This window comes from Malus domestica, chromosome 10 (genome assembly GCF_042453785.1).
Source record: "Malus domestica chromosome 10, GDT2T_hap1".
In the NCBI taxonomy this organism is placed as follows: Eukaryota; Viridiplantae; Streptophyta; class Magnoliopsida; order Rosales; family Rosaceae; genus Malus; species Malus domestica.
The window spans coordinates 36,146,343-36,160,144 of NC_091670.1; the positions used below are offsets into that span (position 1 = coordinate 36,146,343).

The 13,802-nt window shown below is 39.3% G+C and overlaps 1 long non-coding RNA gene and 1 pseudogene across 1 annotated transcript; one reads left to right on the top strand and one right to left on the bottom strand.

The window, feature by feature from the left end:
* The first annotated feature begins 3,768 nt into the window (after window positions 1–3,768).
* LOC108174325 (uncharacterized) lies at window positions 3,769–6,043 on the top strand. Its single transcript, XR_011572384.1, has 3 exons — window positions 3,769–4,523; window positions 4,637–4,692; window positions 5,256–6,043. It is a non-coding gene; the product is annotated as an uncharacterized lncRNA (long non-coding RNA).
* A 302-nt stretch (window positions 6,044–6,345) lies between these two features.
* On the bottom strand, window positions 6,346–9,449 carry LOC103441775 (coatomer subunit alpha-2-like; annotated as a pseudogene).
* Between the last annotated feature and the right edge of the window lie 4,353 nt (window positions 9,450–13,802).

Below are 13,802 nucleotides of genomic sequence, written 5' to 3' on the forward strand. Positions count from 1 at the left end.
AAAATCAGTTTGGTCCAAAGCTATAACACAAATCCTAATTTGTTCTTTGCTGATGTTGCTAATTCTATGATCAAGATGGGGAATATTAGTCCTCTTACAGGTACAACCCAAAGTATGTGACGACTGGTGAGTGTGTGTGTGTATGTGTGTGTAGTGAAGCGTTCACTTGAGATGCTTAAGATAATATTCGAGCAAACTCTGGCCTCAAGGTTTTACTTACCTCAAACCTAGCCTTGATCTTCTCTTAATTCACTGTTTATTAACATGGCTAAAATCATTTTCATTTGCAAATGCAATATGATATTAAGTGTGCTGCTACGTCTACTCATATGTTCTATGTAGCATATGAATTCTACTCAATACCCTAACATTACAGCGAAAATTAATTGATATTATAAAGAAGTTGAGACTTTACCAAAGCAGCAAGGTAGCGGTTGCAAAATTCAGAGGCTAAAGCTTTCACTTTGTTTCGATTTGCAAAATACCAAAAAAGATATTTACAATCGAGGAAAGAAAACACATTTCACTAAAGAATGCACTTCAGCCATTATCAAATTGTCAACTGAGCGAAACGCATAAAACCATACACATATACACAGCCGAATTCTATTCTTTTCAGCAGTTCCAGGTAAAAAAACCAATCCCCCTACAGAAAATCAACGAAAACAAACCCTGGTCGTATGACTCTTAGGCCTAGTCAAATGATCCTATTCCATATCCAAATGGGTTTTCTTAAAAAAACCAATCTCTCAGTTATCCTTTTCTTTTCTTCTTTCAAAAAGTCAAATCAAGACCAAAGTTTCACAGATAATGTATACCCAGAAAAATAAAAAGCAAAATTAATGTATTTCAGAAATGGACATCGGGTGGATGTTGAACCTTTAAAATCTGTAAACCCAGCGAATCAAATGAGTAAAGAAAAAGAAATCGAAATCCTACTGTTCTGAATTCATTCTTCTGTTTGCTAATCTAAAGATGAAGGGAAAGTTATCATAATTTCACTATGCAAGATTTCGCTATGCCAGATTTCATTTGCAGGCACCAAAAAACGTGCAAAATTAAAGTTGGGGTGTTCATACTCTATTGGGTATCTGAAGTCATGTGAAAGCTCGGAAATAACCAAACCAACATCCAATTTAGCACACACCTAAGAAAAACTTAAGCAAGAAAATATATCCAACTGCTCAATCAATAATCAAACACGGTAATACAATCATTGAAAAATTTTCAATCATTTATCAAAATTGAATTAATAAAATTGAATGTTGGGGTCAAAATAAAAAAAAATTAATTTAATTATAGTTAACTAATCAAGGTTAAGATTAATGAAAAAGCTTGAAAGTCTCATATCTAAAGTTACACCTCAGGCTGCAAGTAGAATCAAAACCATGGAAGATCAAAACCACTAACCATAAACACAGAGGTCTTCGTAGGCTTCAAAGAAAAGTCACCAACTCGAAAAACCCAATCTCCTGAAATCGAAAACAAAATCATATTAACCATCATCACCCAGAATCCAAAGCTCAACAGCTTGAATCAACGTTCGAATCATATATGACATCTTGTTTCAATTTCCATACATGAGTTCATTACATGCACAAATGCAGCGTTTGGTGTGTGAGAAAAACAAAAGAAAACCCTTTTGAAAAGGTTTTCTTTCATTGAACAGAAAGATGAAAGTAACATTTCACCACGACTATGTTAATTGAATACAAAATTATTTTTGTGATTATTAATTTAGTATGGATAAGGATTAAGGGTTGCCAGTACATGCAAACTTTCAAGCATGACTTTGTTGTCGGAGAGGTTATGTCATGGAACCAAGTTTTAGTTTTATAGATTATGCCATGCAATCAAGTTTTAGAAATACGTTAATCACACAAAAAAAATAAAAAAATCTAACTTGTTCTCAACCTTGGGCCTAGTGCTATATCGTTTCAACATTCACAAAATATCGGTAAGGATCTGAGTCGGAACATAAGTGCTTACAAACTCTCTATTGGTAGTAAGTTTTTGCGACGCTAAGTTGAAGGCCTAACTCTTGTTCAGTGCTGCATCATTTAGATAATCGTAGGCCTAGAGTAAAAATTATTAAAAAAAAGAGAGGGATTTTCTCCCTGATTGTTGTGATAAGAATCACTCAAAGACAATAGGAACCACTCCAATTCATAATAGCATTTCACTGAGTTCAATACTGTAATGGAAAAACGCAAGAATATAGAAACATAAAGTGAGGAAGCACACTTCCTATATTTCATGAAACCTCGCACAAAGTTACAGTTTTCAATCTAAAATGTTCCCAGATAAAAGAATCCAACAACCTAGTTTAGAAAAGAGCAAAACTTTCCTAGTATTATCTCAAATTTCCTACCAAATTTATCAGGCATCGTCTCTAAATCAAAACTCTAAAATCTTGAATTTGCTCACCTTAAATACACAGTGCTTTGAAGGCTGCAAACAAAATGCCCAAATCTGAAGAACCACGATTTCCTAAAGCAAAAAACAAAACAAAACAAAATTAAACACGACAACAGATGAGCAAAACAATAACTAAAAGAGCCTTCTAACACCCTTATCACATAAATACAGAAGCAACAAAGTATGGAGAAACAATCTAGTAACAGAAATACATAAGCAACCAAGATTTGCAAAAACAATCTATCAACAGAGGAGCAAAACAACAACTAAAACAGCCTTCTAACACCCTTATCACAAAAATATAGAAGCAACAAAGTATGGAGAAACAACCTAGTAACAGAGAGATATTCAAAGGATGTAAAGCAGAAAGGAACCTCAGTTTGATTTGTTGAGAAGGAAACAGGAGCAAAGCATGAAGAAACAGAGAAATGAGCACAGTGTAACTACCAAAGTTATAAAGACACAAACCTGACTCTAACAGTGCACGAAACAGTGCACTAACCAGATTGATCTTCCTAACACCCAACTAAACGGGCTATAAAATTCCTTTACAACTTAATCGAAACAATAAAATGTTAATCATAGTTTTAACAAAGCAAATGACAAACCAAACAATAAACAATGACTGAAAAACAGTGTTTGAGCTATTGAATCAGAGTACAAAACCTCTAAATATCCCTGCCACTCAATCAAATCATGCTTTCTGCCCTCTCTCTCTCACTCTCTATCCTTCTTTAAAAACATTGGACAAAATCCATAAATGTCTCCCACAACCCCAAAAACTGCATGCAACCATGCCTTCCCCATTAATTGTTGAAGAAATGGCATCCAGCTGGAACCAAAATCCCGAAAGGAACCCTACCCCTAGCCTTCCCAACTTGCCTCGCCGTCTCTCTCCGCACCCTTTGTTGTCGACCCTTCAAACCAAACTCTCAGGCACCCCTACCCTTGATTCGCTCATCCTACCCCTCTCTCTCTCTCCTCCCGTCTTTCCTCACATCCCGTTTGAAACGCACGACTCTTCCCTCTCTCCTCTTCTCTCACCCACGACTCTTCCATCTCTACTCTACTCCCTGCCATTCTGCAAGCTACACTGGATGACTCACGGCATTCACCTCACCGCTTTCCTATCCCTACCGAAACCAACCAAATAAAACCCATCCATAGGCCAAACCAGCAAAAGGCCATCTGCCCAAACCCAAAAAACAATCCCCCAAGCCGAACCCAAAACTTCCACAAAGCCCACTCATTAAACCAATGGTATAGATGTAATTAAACTGAAATTCAGGTGCAATGAACAGTAAGGAACAATGCCAATTGCAATGCTTTCTTTAGACTAAAGTAATTATAATTTCTTCTTTTTCAACATAATGGTTAATCCGGATAAGGATGTAGTTTGGATGCAGGTGAGGTGGGGAGACTTTTTCTCAAAGAACCTCTTGGTGGAGTCCCCGGAGGAAAGAATAGTAACTATTCAATGACTTGGAGCGGAGAGCCCAATTTCATTACAATTTCTTCTTTTCAACTTAATGGTTATCGAATTAATTGCTTTTCCTCTAAGGGTACCAAAAGCAGGCTGAACTCAGCACTCATACCTTTCCATTGTTTCTTCCAAATTCCCCAAGCAATACCAATGTTATTCCGTTTTTTCAAATTATAAATTTTCTATATGCAATTCGATTTTTTTTTTTTTTTTGCTCGGAATTCATAAGTGCAATGTTTTCAATTTGTAAAAAAGGCAGAATAATATTTCCATTTAGTTTAATGTCATTTTAACTTGGTGTTGGTTTACACATAATTTTCAGCATTTTCCACATAGGTTATGATTTTAATTTTGTTGAAACCTATAGATTGTTAAACTAATGACAAGCTATTACTATATATTGTTCATATCAAGGAGGAATACATTTTTAGATTACCCTGAAATATAGCTAGGAAAACATCTTTTCTTTCTTATTACGGCGAACATTTATGCCCTACATTGTTGACTTTCTTTAATGCTTGCTCTGGATTCTACAGGTTCTTTTTAAAGTTTATTTGGTTGCTGGAAAAAAAAACTGAGAAATGAAGGGCTTCAGATTTTGATCATTTGTGCCTCAAATTTGGTACGGTTTCTTTCCCCTATATAATTTTGATTGGTAATTGTAGATTTTCATCATAAATTATTGTATTCTCTTGCAATGTTGTTCATTTTTTACACTTATTTACTCAATTTCAGTTAGAGAAAGAAAAAGAGGAGCATAGAAGTTTGCCCAGTACTTCTCTGTTTCATCAGTAATATCCACAAACCCAATTCTCAAGTTTTAGGGTTTTTTTTTTACATCAATTAATTTTGCCCATCATGTTAGAGCATGATATTTTAGGGAATTTTTTGCTCACAATTTTTTTGGGTGAAATAAATAGATATGGGTCTTCAATAAGTTATTTTTATGTATTGTAGTTTTATTATTTCAGAACTAAATGACATCTTGCTGCTTTTGGTAGGTTTTGTGCAAGCTTACCTGCATTGCATACTTTGTTTACAAACAATGTTTGGTTTAATTGGGTGATAATATATTTGGTAAATCATTTCAGAATTAGTCTTTCCAACCTCCATAAGTTTACAATATTACTCTTGTAAAGCTTAATTTCGGATTGCATGTATTTTTTTTTCGTCGAACGGATTGCATGTGGGAAAAGGCGTGGAATGAAGTTTTAGGATTCATACAGTCGACCCCACTTAGTGGGAAAATGCTTTGTTGTTGTTGTCAAACGGATTGCATGTTTGAAAGTTTAGTCTTTTGTTTAGAATTTGAATTGCGTGTCTCAAAATTTATAGTATTTTCTTTAATTGCCAGCTTAGAGCACAAAGGAAGAGGTAGCAGGCATCGATCAAATTCAAGTTCAAATATGAGTTCATACCTGATTTCAAATCCTATATTTGAGCCCTTTGTTTCTTCGGTAATCACGTAAAGCTCAAATATTTCGTACATGTCTTAATTTTGGATTAGTCTCTATATCTACGCACATACATGAAACAAATATTCATTGGTCCTTTACAATGACGATCCAACGGTTATCAATTAGTGTAGTTCATCATCTAATTTTTGGCATATATAATCCATGCATATTAAATGACTTCGGTGTTTGTGACCTTTTACCCAAATTTTATATATTTTCTCCTTTCAAATTTGTGTTTTTTGCTTTTTTTAGAAGATTAATTTTTGTATAAAATATAAATTTTAGAAACATTCTACCCATAGTTTAGTTTCTTTCACGACTTTTGTAGTGTTAGTTCTGCATCATTTCAATTTGGCTTTGATTGGATAAATAATAGCATTGTTTAGCTAATTTGCAAATTTCCTCATATTTATAAGTTCTTTGTAAGCAGTATTCTGGTGCCTTTTATTCAAGGTTTTGAAGACACTGAGGACTTCACCGTGAAAAAGAAATTGAAGACTTGGGTTGTAAATATATTTTTACATGCACGTAAAAATATATGTAAAACTATCTACATAGTTTATACAATTTTTAAACCCTCGCAGCATCGCGCGGGCAGCGTTTCTAGTCAACTACTAAATTCAGTGAAATAATAGGTAAGTGTAAGAACAGTTGAGTGCAGAAGTGATTTTTTTCTTCCTTTGAACGGCTTTTTAAGTGTTTTTTTTATTATCTGATACCAAAGTAAGTAAATGGTGGCTTCTTGTTTCAACAACGACTAGCGAGTCAACGAGGAGGGATCGACGGAGACAACAACAATCTTTACAGCAGAAGAACTTGAGAAGGCCACAGACTGCCACCATGAGAGCAGAAGAACTTAATGAAGTGGTTGCCATAAAAAAGTCGAAAATTGGAGCTTCAACCCAAATGAGCAGTTTATCAATGAAGTTATCGTTCTTTCTCACAGCCATAGAAATATGGTGAAGCTATTGGGTTGCTGTTTAGAGACACCGGTGCCATTACCAGTTTACGAGTTCATCACCAGGGCAACTCTTTTTTATCATCTTCATAGCATAAAGAGCAAAGAATCATCGCTTTCATGGGAGTTATGACTGAAGATCGCAGCAGAGTCCGCCGGAGCACTGGCGTACTTGCACTCCACCTCCATGGCAATCATACACCGAGATGTGAATATAATTAGCAGAAAGTCACTCAGGCACACGAGAAATGAGATACATTGCTAACACAACATATTCAAAATCCCAGGCAGATTGACATTCCTCAGATGGAATTCAAAAACGAGTTTTAACACGAAAATGGTGTCTACAATATATGAAATTTCAAAGTTACAAATATCAGGAAAATCAAGTAATTTGCCAACTCAATCTAATTTGTTTATTTTCAGATGTCACAAGAATCACCTAGACCAAAATGGTCAACCTGTTCTTACAGCGAAATGACCACGTACCTTGAAATAAAATTTGAAATACAAATACAAGAGAAGCACAACCTAATTAAATCGCGATCTTTAACATAGAAACCCTGCTCAAGGAGATGAGACAATCCACATAACCGTTGTCGTACTTGAAGGTTGAAAAAATTGCTCCCACTTGAGCAGCAGGAGATCATCTTATCTGGGTAGGAGAACAGAGCAAACCAGACGCATCTGATCCAACCACTGAAAGATCACAAACAGTACAGAGCTTCCCTTCCTGGTCGGGAACTAACCGAGAACTGCAGTACGGGCATGACACATCCTTCTGTCCACGGTAAATAGACACGTATGTTGCCCCACAAACCACAAATGGGTTTCTGAAATCATAGTTTAGCTGGGTTGCATCAGTCATGTTCTTTTCGGCAGCTTGCAGGATTTGTCTTGCAGTCTTTGCATGGTTTTCAACAGTGGGGTTGGTCTCCAAAAGTCGCCTGGCAAAGTTAGCTGCCGTGTTGAGATTACCAGCCTTATAGCAAACACTCATGGCATTTAGTAATGCAAGTCTCAAGTGAGGCATCTGAAGGTTGCAGTGGGTGAAGTAAGCCGCTAGCTCCTGTTGGCAAACAGGATCGCCTTTAAGTTCCTTCCTCTTAATCTCCATCTTCAAACCCAGCACATACTCCTTTACAATGATAATTAATTCTTTTACTTCATCAACCTCTCTCTTTGAATCAACTACGATCAGAGGAATAGTATACAGAATACCAAGGAGAAGACGTAAAGCATCAGCAAATTTCCCTTGGGTTGTGGCCTTGTAACCCGCCTTAAGCTTCTCTTCTAGCTCTGAGAATTTAAATACAAGAGCAGCAGGACCCCTAACATTAGATACGTATGACTGCCCATGTGTAAATCGAGAAATAATTGTCTCAAGGGATCAAAGTTCTTTACACCCAGCTCCCTGCTCAACAAACGCATTGCAATATCGAAATTCCCAGCAGCAGCATGTTCAGCAACAAGAGATGATTTCTGTGACCAGATTTGGCTTACAGGCATACCTGGAGTTGGGGCAACAAACACAGAAGAACGGGCATTGCTCGCAGTTTTTGGAGTATCAATCTCAGGTGGAAGTTCAAGATCTCATCCTCCCTCCTCATTTTCCTCGTGTGCTTCCTCATCATCCAGCACTGCACTGATGTCTCCATTTGGAATATTGTCCACGTCAACAAGATTCAACTCCTCTCCCCAATCAGCATCTGCAGCCTCTCCATAATCTTCCTCAATATTCTTGCCCACATTATCAAGACCACCCTCAAATATTCCTCTCATGACCGTCAACAAGGGCCAATCTCCTCCGCAGATGATTGGCATTGGTGGTAACAATAGAGACGGAGATTTCACCTTGGGTAAAACAGGAACATTATCTCCCAGTTCAGCCGCCAAACGTTCGGCAATATCATGGAGCCCATGAATTTGCATTACCCTGACGAAGGGCCTCCACTCCCAATCGATACCAGTGATCTTTCTCATCAATCTCCTTGGCAGAAGCAACAGCAATCTGGATGTTCCCGCTCCCTAGTGCCAAGTTGAAGCGAGTCCTCTCATCCTTCACAAAATGAAGGGCAACCTCAGGGAAACCTTTCTGCTGTAGATATGCAATCATGGCCTGGCCACAGAGCTCAGAACTCCTTATCATGCTCATAACCTGGTCATACCTCTTCTTCAGTAAGGATAACTTGAAAACATATTCTGTTGCATCAACAACAATGGCACGGTTCTTCCCATCTCGATCCAAGCAATGTATGGGTTTTCCATACACTTTGGTTATATATACGGGAACGTCGAGGGTCCTGATGATTCTACTATCCCCATTAGGAAGGCAGTATTTGATGTGGTTCAAGGTTGTATATATGAAGACGCCATTGTCATCCCTAGCTCCCCAACAATAATTCTCTGCTGCAGGTAAAAAATAATGACTCTGTCCTCTGCCTTGCAGAGCAAGTTTCCAGTTCCAGCATAAAATATTGCATCAGCAACAATAGGTAGGGCACTCTTCTTGACAATCTCATTTTTCAGATTTTTAGCTATAACTTGGTTGGTGCTCTTTTCAAGCACTGCAAACCTATTTCGAGCCACGAACACAGCTGGGCCTCCGATACCTCTTTTTGCCTCCTGCGCAGTATCACCCCGACCAAAGCTATCTTTGGGTATAACGTATAGTTCATAAGACCCCCCTTCCATATCTGAACATATCAAAGCAGCATTTTCTGTAGGGCTGTAAGATAGTGTCTTTGCCCCTTGATTCAAGTTGGAAGAACCACGCCTTCGAATAGGGATAATCATAGTGCATTGAATCACCGCTAACAGAAAAGGCAGGACGCTCCCTCTCCAATTTAAAGACAATCATGCCACCATCATGGCCAGCAGCCAAGAGGTTCATTTCAGGATGTGCTGAAAGAATCCAGAATCTATCATGGCCAGCAATCAAGAGCAGCCGGCTCAACAAAATCATTTCTACTTGAATAATTTTCCCCTAACTAACAAAATAAGCAATCTCTTCCCGTAGCACATTTAGTCATCCATCTTAGCATTCATCTCATTACTATCACAGAAATGTCTTAAATTTCATTACTATATGCAGCATTCATTTCTCGAATACAGAGAGGATTGTGGTCGACGGCACGGTGCGCCGGCGTTTGTACAGAAACAGCTCGCTGGTATTGGAAGACCCAGACCCAGACCCTAACTTTTTTACGGTACAAAAATATTCAGATGCAAAGACAGAGCACCACCATTGAAGAGGAATCCTCCTGGAGCATCAATTGCCGCATATTCAAATCTAAAACGTTTTTACTCTTCAGAAAATCACTGAACATATACACTGCAAACAACAGGCTTGGTGAATGCCTTGGATTTGTGCTGAGCATGCAGAGCAGTCTGCAGTTGAGAATCCAGAAGAAAAAACAATCTCAATGGAGATTACATAAATAAGGGTACGGTTGAAATCTAGGCTTGATCTTTGGGTTTGGCTAGGATAGCAGAAAAATGAGAGAGAGCCTCTCGGGTTTTTCAGATAGAAGAGGAGCACCTAGGTTTTATCGTGGATGTCATGGACGGAGGAAGAGAGAGTGGGACAGATACAATCCCCCAAATCGTGCACCCACATTCACCCTGTGCAAACTCTAGAACGCAGCCGCTCACTTTCTCGAAACCCACTCTCAAACCTTAGAACGCAGCACTCTCACTCTCTCAAAACCCACTCTGAATAACACGGATGCAACAACCCGCCCTCTCTCCCGCCGTCAGCTTCGGTTCGACGCCGCTTTGTTTTCACCTAAACTCCAAATCGCGCTCTCCCTCTCTCCCCAAAGAAAGCATCACCGCTCAATCCCCTCTCTTTTGTTAGGAATGTCGGTACTACAAGATAGAGAATGCACAAGGTAAAGTAGAAAATGGACGCCAAGAATTTATGTGGTTCGGCAATTTATGCCTACGTCCACCAAACAAGGAATCTTCACTATATGAAAAAGATGAATACAACAAGAGTAGTCTTACCAAGCCAAAGACAAGGCTTGATGGATACAAGAAAGTATAACACACACTTTCTATCACTCTAAACTTCACTCACACAATGTGTAGTGGAACACTCTCACTCTCACTCTTGGAGTGGAACTCTAGCTTTGGACTTGATCCTTTGCTACTCACTCTTGGTTCTCAATTGGTTACATCACACCCATATTTATAGGTGAGGGCTTGGCATTCTACTAGTTTCTAGTTCCTTCTTCAAACCTCTAGTATAGAAAAATCTAGACTAGCCACATACTTGTAGCTTCTAGATCTTTCCATTTGCAACCAAGGAAGCTAGTACTCTCTAGCTTCTTCCATCAACTTAATAACATGCTAGAATTGTCTAGCAAGCTCCAGCCTCATCTCTTGCTTACTAGAATAATCTAGAACATTGATCATGGGCTGGACCATATACCAACAATCTCCCCCTCCAGTCCATGAGGGAGGAATTCCGATCATGACTCCAAGTTACCTGGAGTTCATCCCAGCAGCCTTAATGCAGAATTCCAACTTTGATTTTGTGACTACCTTTGTCAACATGTCTGAAGAATTATTATCGGTATGAATCTTCTTTAGCTGTAGCAACTTGTTCTCGATAGCGTCTCTAATCCAGTGATAACGAATATCAATGTGCTTAGTGCGTGAATGATATGTAGTGTTCTTGCTCAAATCCAGAGCACTCTGACTATCACAATAAACGCCATAATCACTTTGCTTCAAACCCAACTCTTGGAGAAACCGCTTCAGCCACAACAACTCCTTGCATGCTTCTGTAGCGGCTATGTATTCAGCCTCGGTTGTGGACAAAGCAATGCACTTTTGTAACTTGGATTGCCAAGACACGGCTCCCCCTGCAAAAGTAAACAAGTACCCAGACGTAGATTTTCTACCATCCAGGTCACCTCCCATGTCAGCATCTGTAAATCCTTCCAAGATTGGTTTGGAACCGCCAAAGCACAAGCACATCTTAGAAGTCCCCTTCAAATATCTGAGAATCCACTTAACGGCTTCCCAGTGGTCCTTCCCTGGATTAGAGAGAAACCTGCTCACCACACCTACTGCATGAGCAATATCTGGTCGTGTGCACACCATTGCATACATGATACTTCCTACTGCTGAAGAGTAGGGAACAACTGCCATTTTCTCCTTTTCTTCATATGTTTTTGGACACGACTCTTTGCTCAACTTGATATGATTGGCTAAAGGTGAGCTTACCGGTTTGGCTGCTTTCATGTTGAACCTTTCAAGCACCCGTTCAACATACTTTTCTTGTGACAGCCACAACTTCTTGGATTTTCTGTCACGAATTATCTCCATGCCCAAAATCTGCTTGGCTGGCCCTAAGTCCTTCATGTCAAAGGACTTAGATAACTCTTCTTTGAGCTTTTTAATCATAGAAGCATCTTGTCCGACAATCAACATGTCATCAACATAAAGCAATAAGATGATGAATGTACCTCCAGAAAATTGTTTGATATAGACACAAGAGTCAGCATGAGTTCTCTTGTACCCATTACTCACCATGAATGAGTTGAACTTCTTATTCCACTGTCTCGGAGCCTGCTTAAGACCATATAAACTTTTCTTGAGCTTGCACACCAAATTTTCTTTACCTTTGACTTCAAAGCCTTTGGGTTGCTCCATGTATATCTCCTCTTCTAAATTGCCGTGGAGAAATGCAGTTTTAACGTCTAACTGCTCGAGCTCAAGATCCATGCTTGCTGCCATACCAAGGATAACTCGAATGGAAGTCATCTTCACCACCGGTGAGAAAATCTCATCAAAGTCAACTCCTTTCTTTTGACCAAAACCTTTGACAACCAAACGAGCCTTGTACCTTGTCATGTTGTCGTCATTTTTCAATTTGAACACCCACTTGTTTTTCAATGCTTTTCTGCCCTTTGGAAGCTCCACCAGCTCATAGGTATTATTCTTTAATAAGGAATCCATCTCTGACTCCATTGCCTTCATCCATTTATCACTGTCGTTATGAGCTCTGGCCTCCTCATAAGTTTCGGGCTCTCCATAATTAGTCAACATGATATACTCTGATGAAGAATACTTGGTAGACGGTCTTCGACTTCTGCTGGATCTTCTGACCTGATCTTCATTCTCTTGCGGGGCTAGAGGCTCCCCCTGATTGGATTCTCCTTGAATCTGCTCTTCTTGACTAGGCTCCCCCTGATCAGCAATCTCATGGTCTGGCACATCTTGATCAGGCTCCTCTTGATCAGCATTATCTGATTCTGCAGGCACTTCATTGGCAGTTGCTTCAGGGATGTCATCGTGACTTTCTTCATCTAAAGCTAATGGATCAACTCCTCTGACTGCGCCATCTGGTTGTGCCTCTTTATCCGAATCCCCAATTGTTTGATCTTCATAAAAGACCACATCTCTACTTCGGATAAACTTCTTCTGGTATGGGTCCCATAATCTGTAACCAAAATCTTCACCGCCATAACCAAGAAAGATGCACGGTGTAGCTTTGTAGTCTAACTTCGATCTCTGCTCTTTGGGCACATGCACAAAAGCTTTGCAACCAAACATCTTCAGATGAGAGTAAGACACATCATTACCAGTCCATACTCTCTCTGGAACATCAAGACCTAATGGTACTGATGGAGATCGGTTGATCAAATAGCAGGCTGTCCTTACAGCTTCACCCCAGAACTGCTTAGATAACTTTGCAGTCCTCAACATACACCTGACTTTCTCCATGATGGTTCGGTTCATTCTTTCAGCAACACCGTTATGTTGTGGAGTTCCAGGAACTGTCTTCTCATGACGTATGCCATGTTTTACACAATACTCTCTAAACTGGTGAGATGTGTACTCGCCGCCGTTGTCGCTACGAAGGCACTTGAGAGGTTTCCCAGTTTCCCTCTCCACCATGGCATGGAACTCCTGGAATGTCTGAAACACCTGGTCTTTGGATTTCAACAAATACACCCACACCCTTCGTGAAGCATCATCAATATAAGTAACAAAATATTTATTTCTTCCAAGTGACTCGACTTCCATGGGACCACACACATCTGAATAAACAAGATCTAACAAGTTTCCTTTCTTTGTAGATGGAACAGAAAAACTAACTCTTCTTTGTTTTCCGAATAAACAATGCTCACAAGAGTTTAACGACGTACCTTTGGCAAAGGGAATGTGAGACTTCTTTGCCAAAACCTGTAGGCCTTTCTCGCTCATGTGACCTAGCCTCTTATGCCACAAGTCTAGAGATGAGTCCTCCACAGCATTCAACTCACCTTTCAAAACCTTGGCATTTGACCGGTACAACGTACAACAAAGTCGTGCTCTTGCTACCACCATTAAGCCTTTAGTAAGCTTCAATTTTCCTTCGCCAATATGGTGATAATATCCTTGTCGATCAAGGGTACCGATGGATATCAGATTGAGACGTATATCAGGAATATGTCTCACATCTTTCAACATCAATTGGCAGCCGAGATTA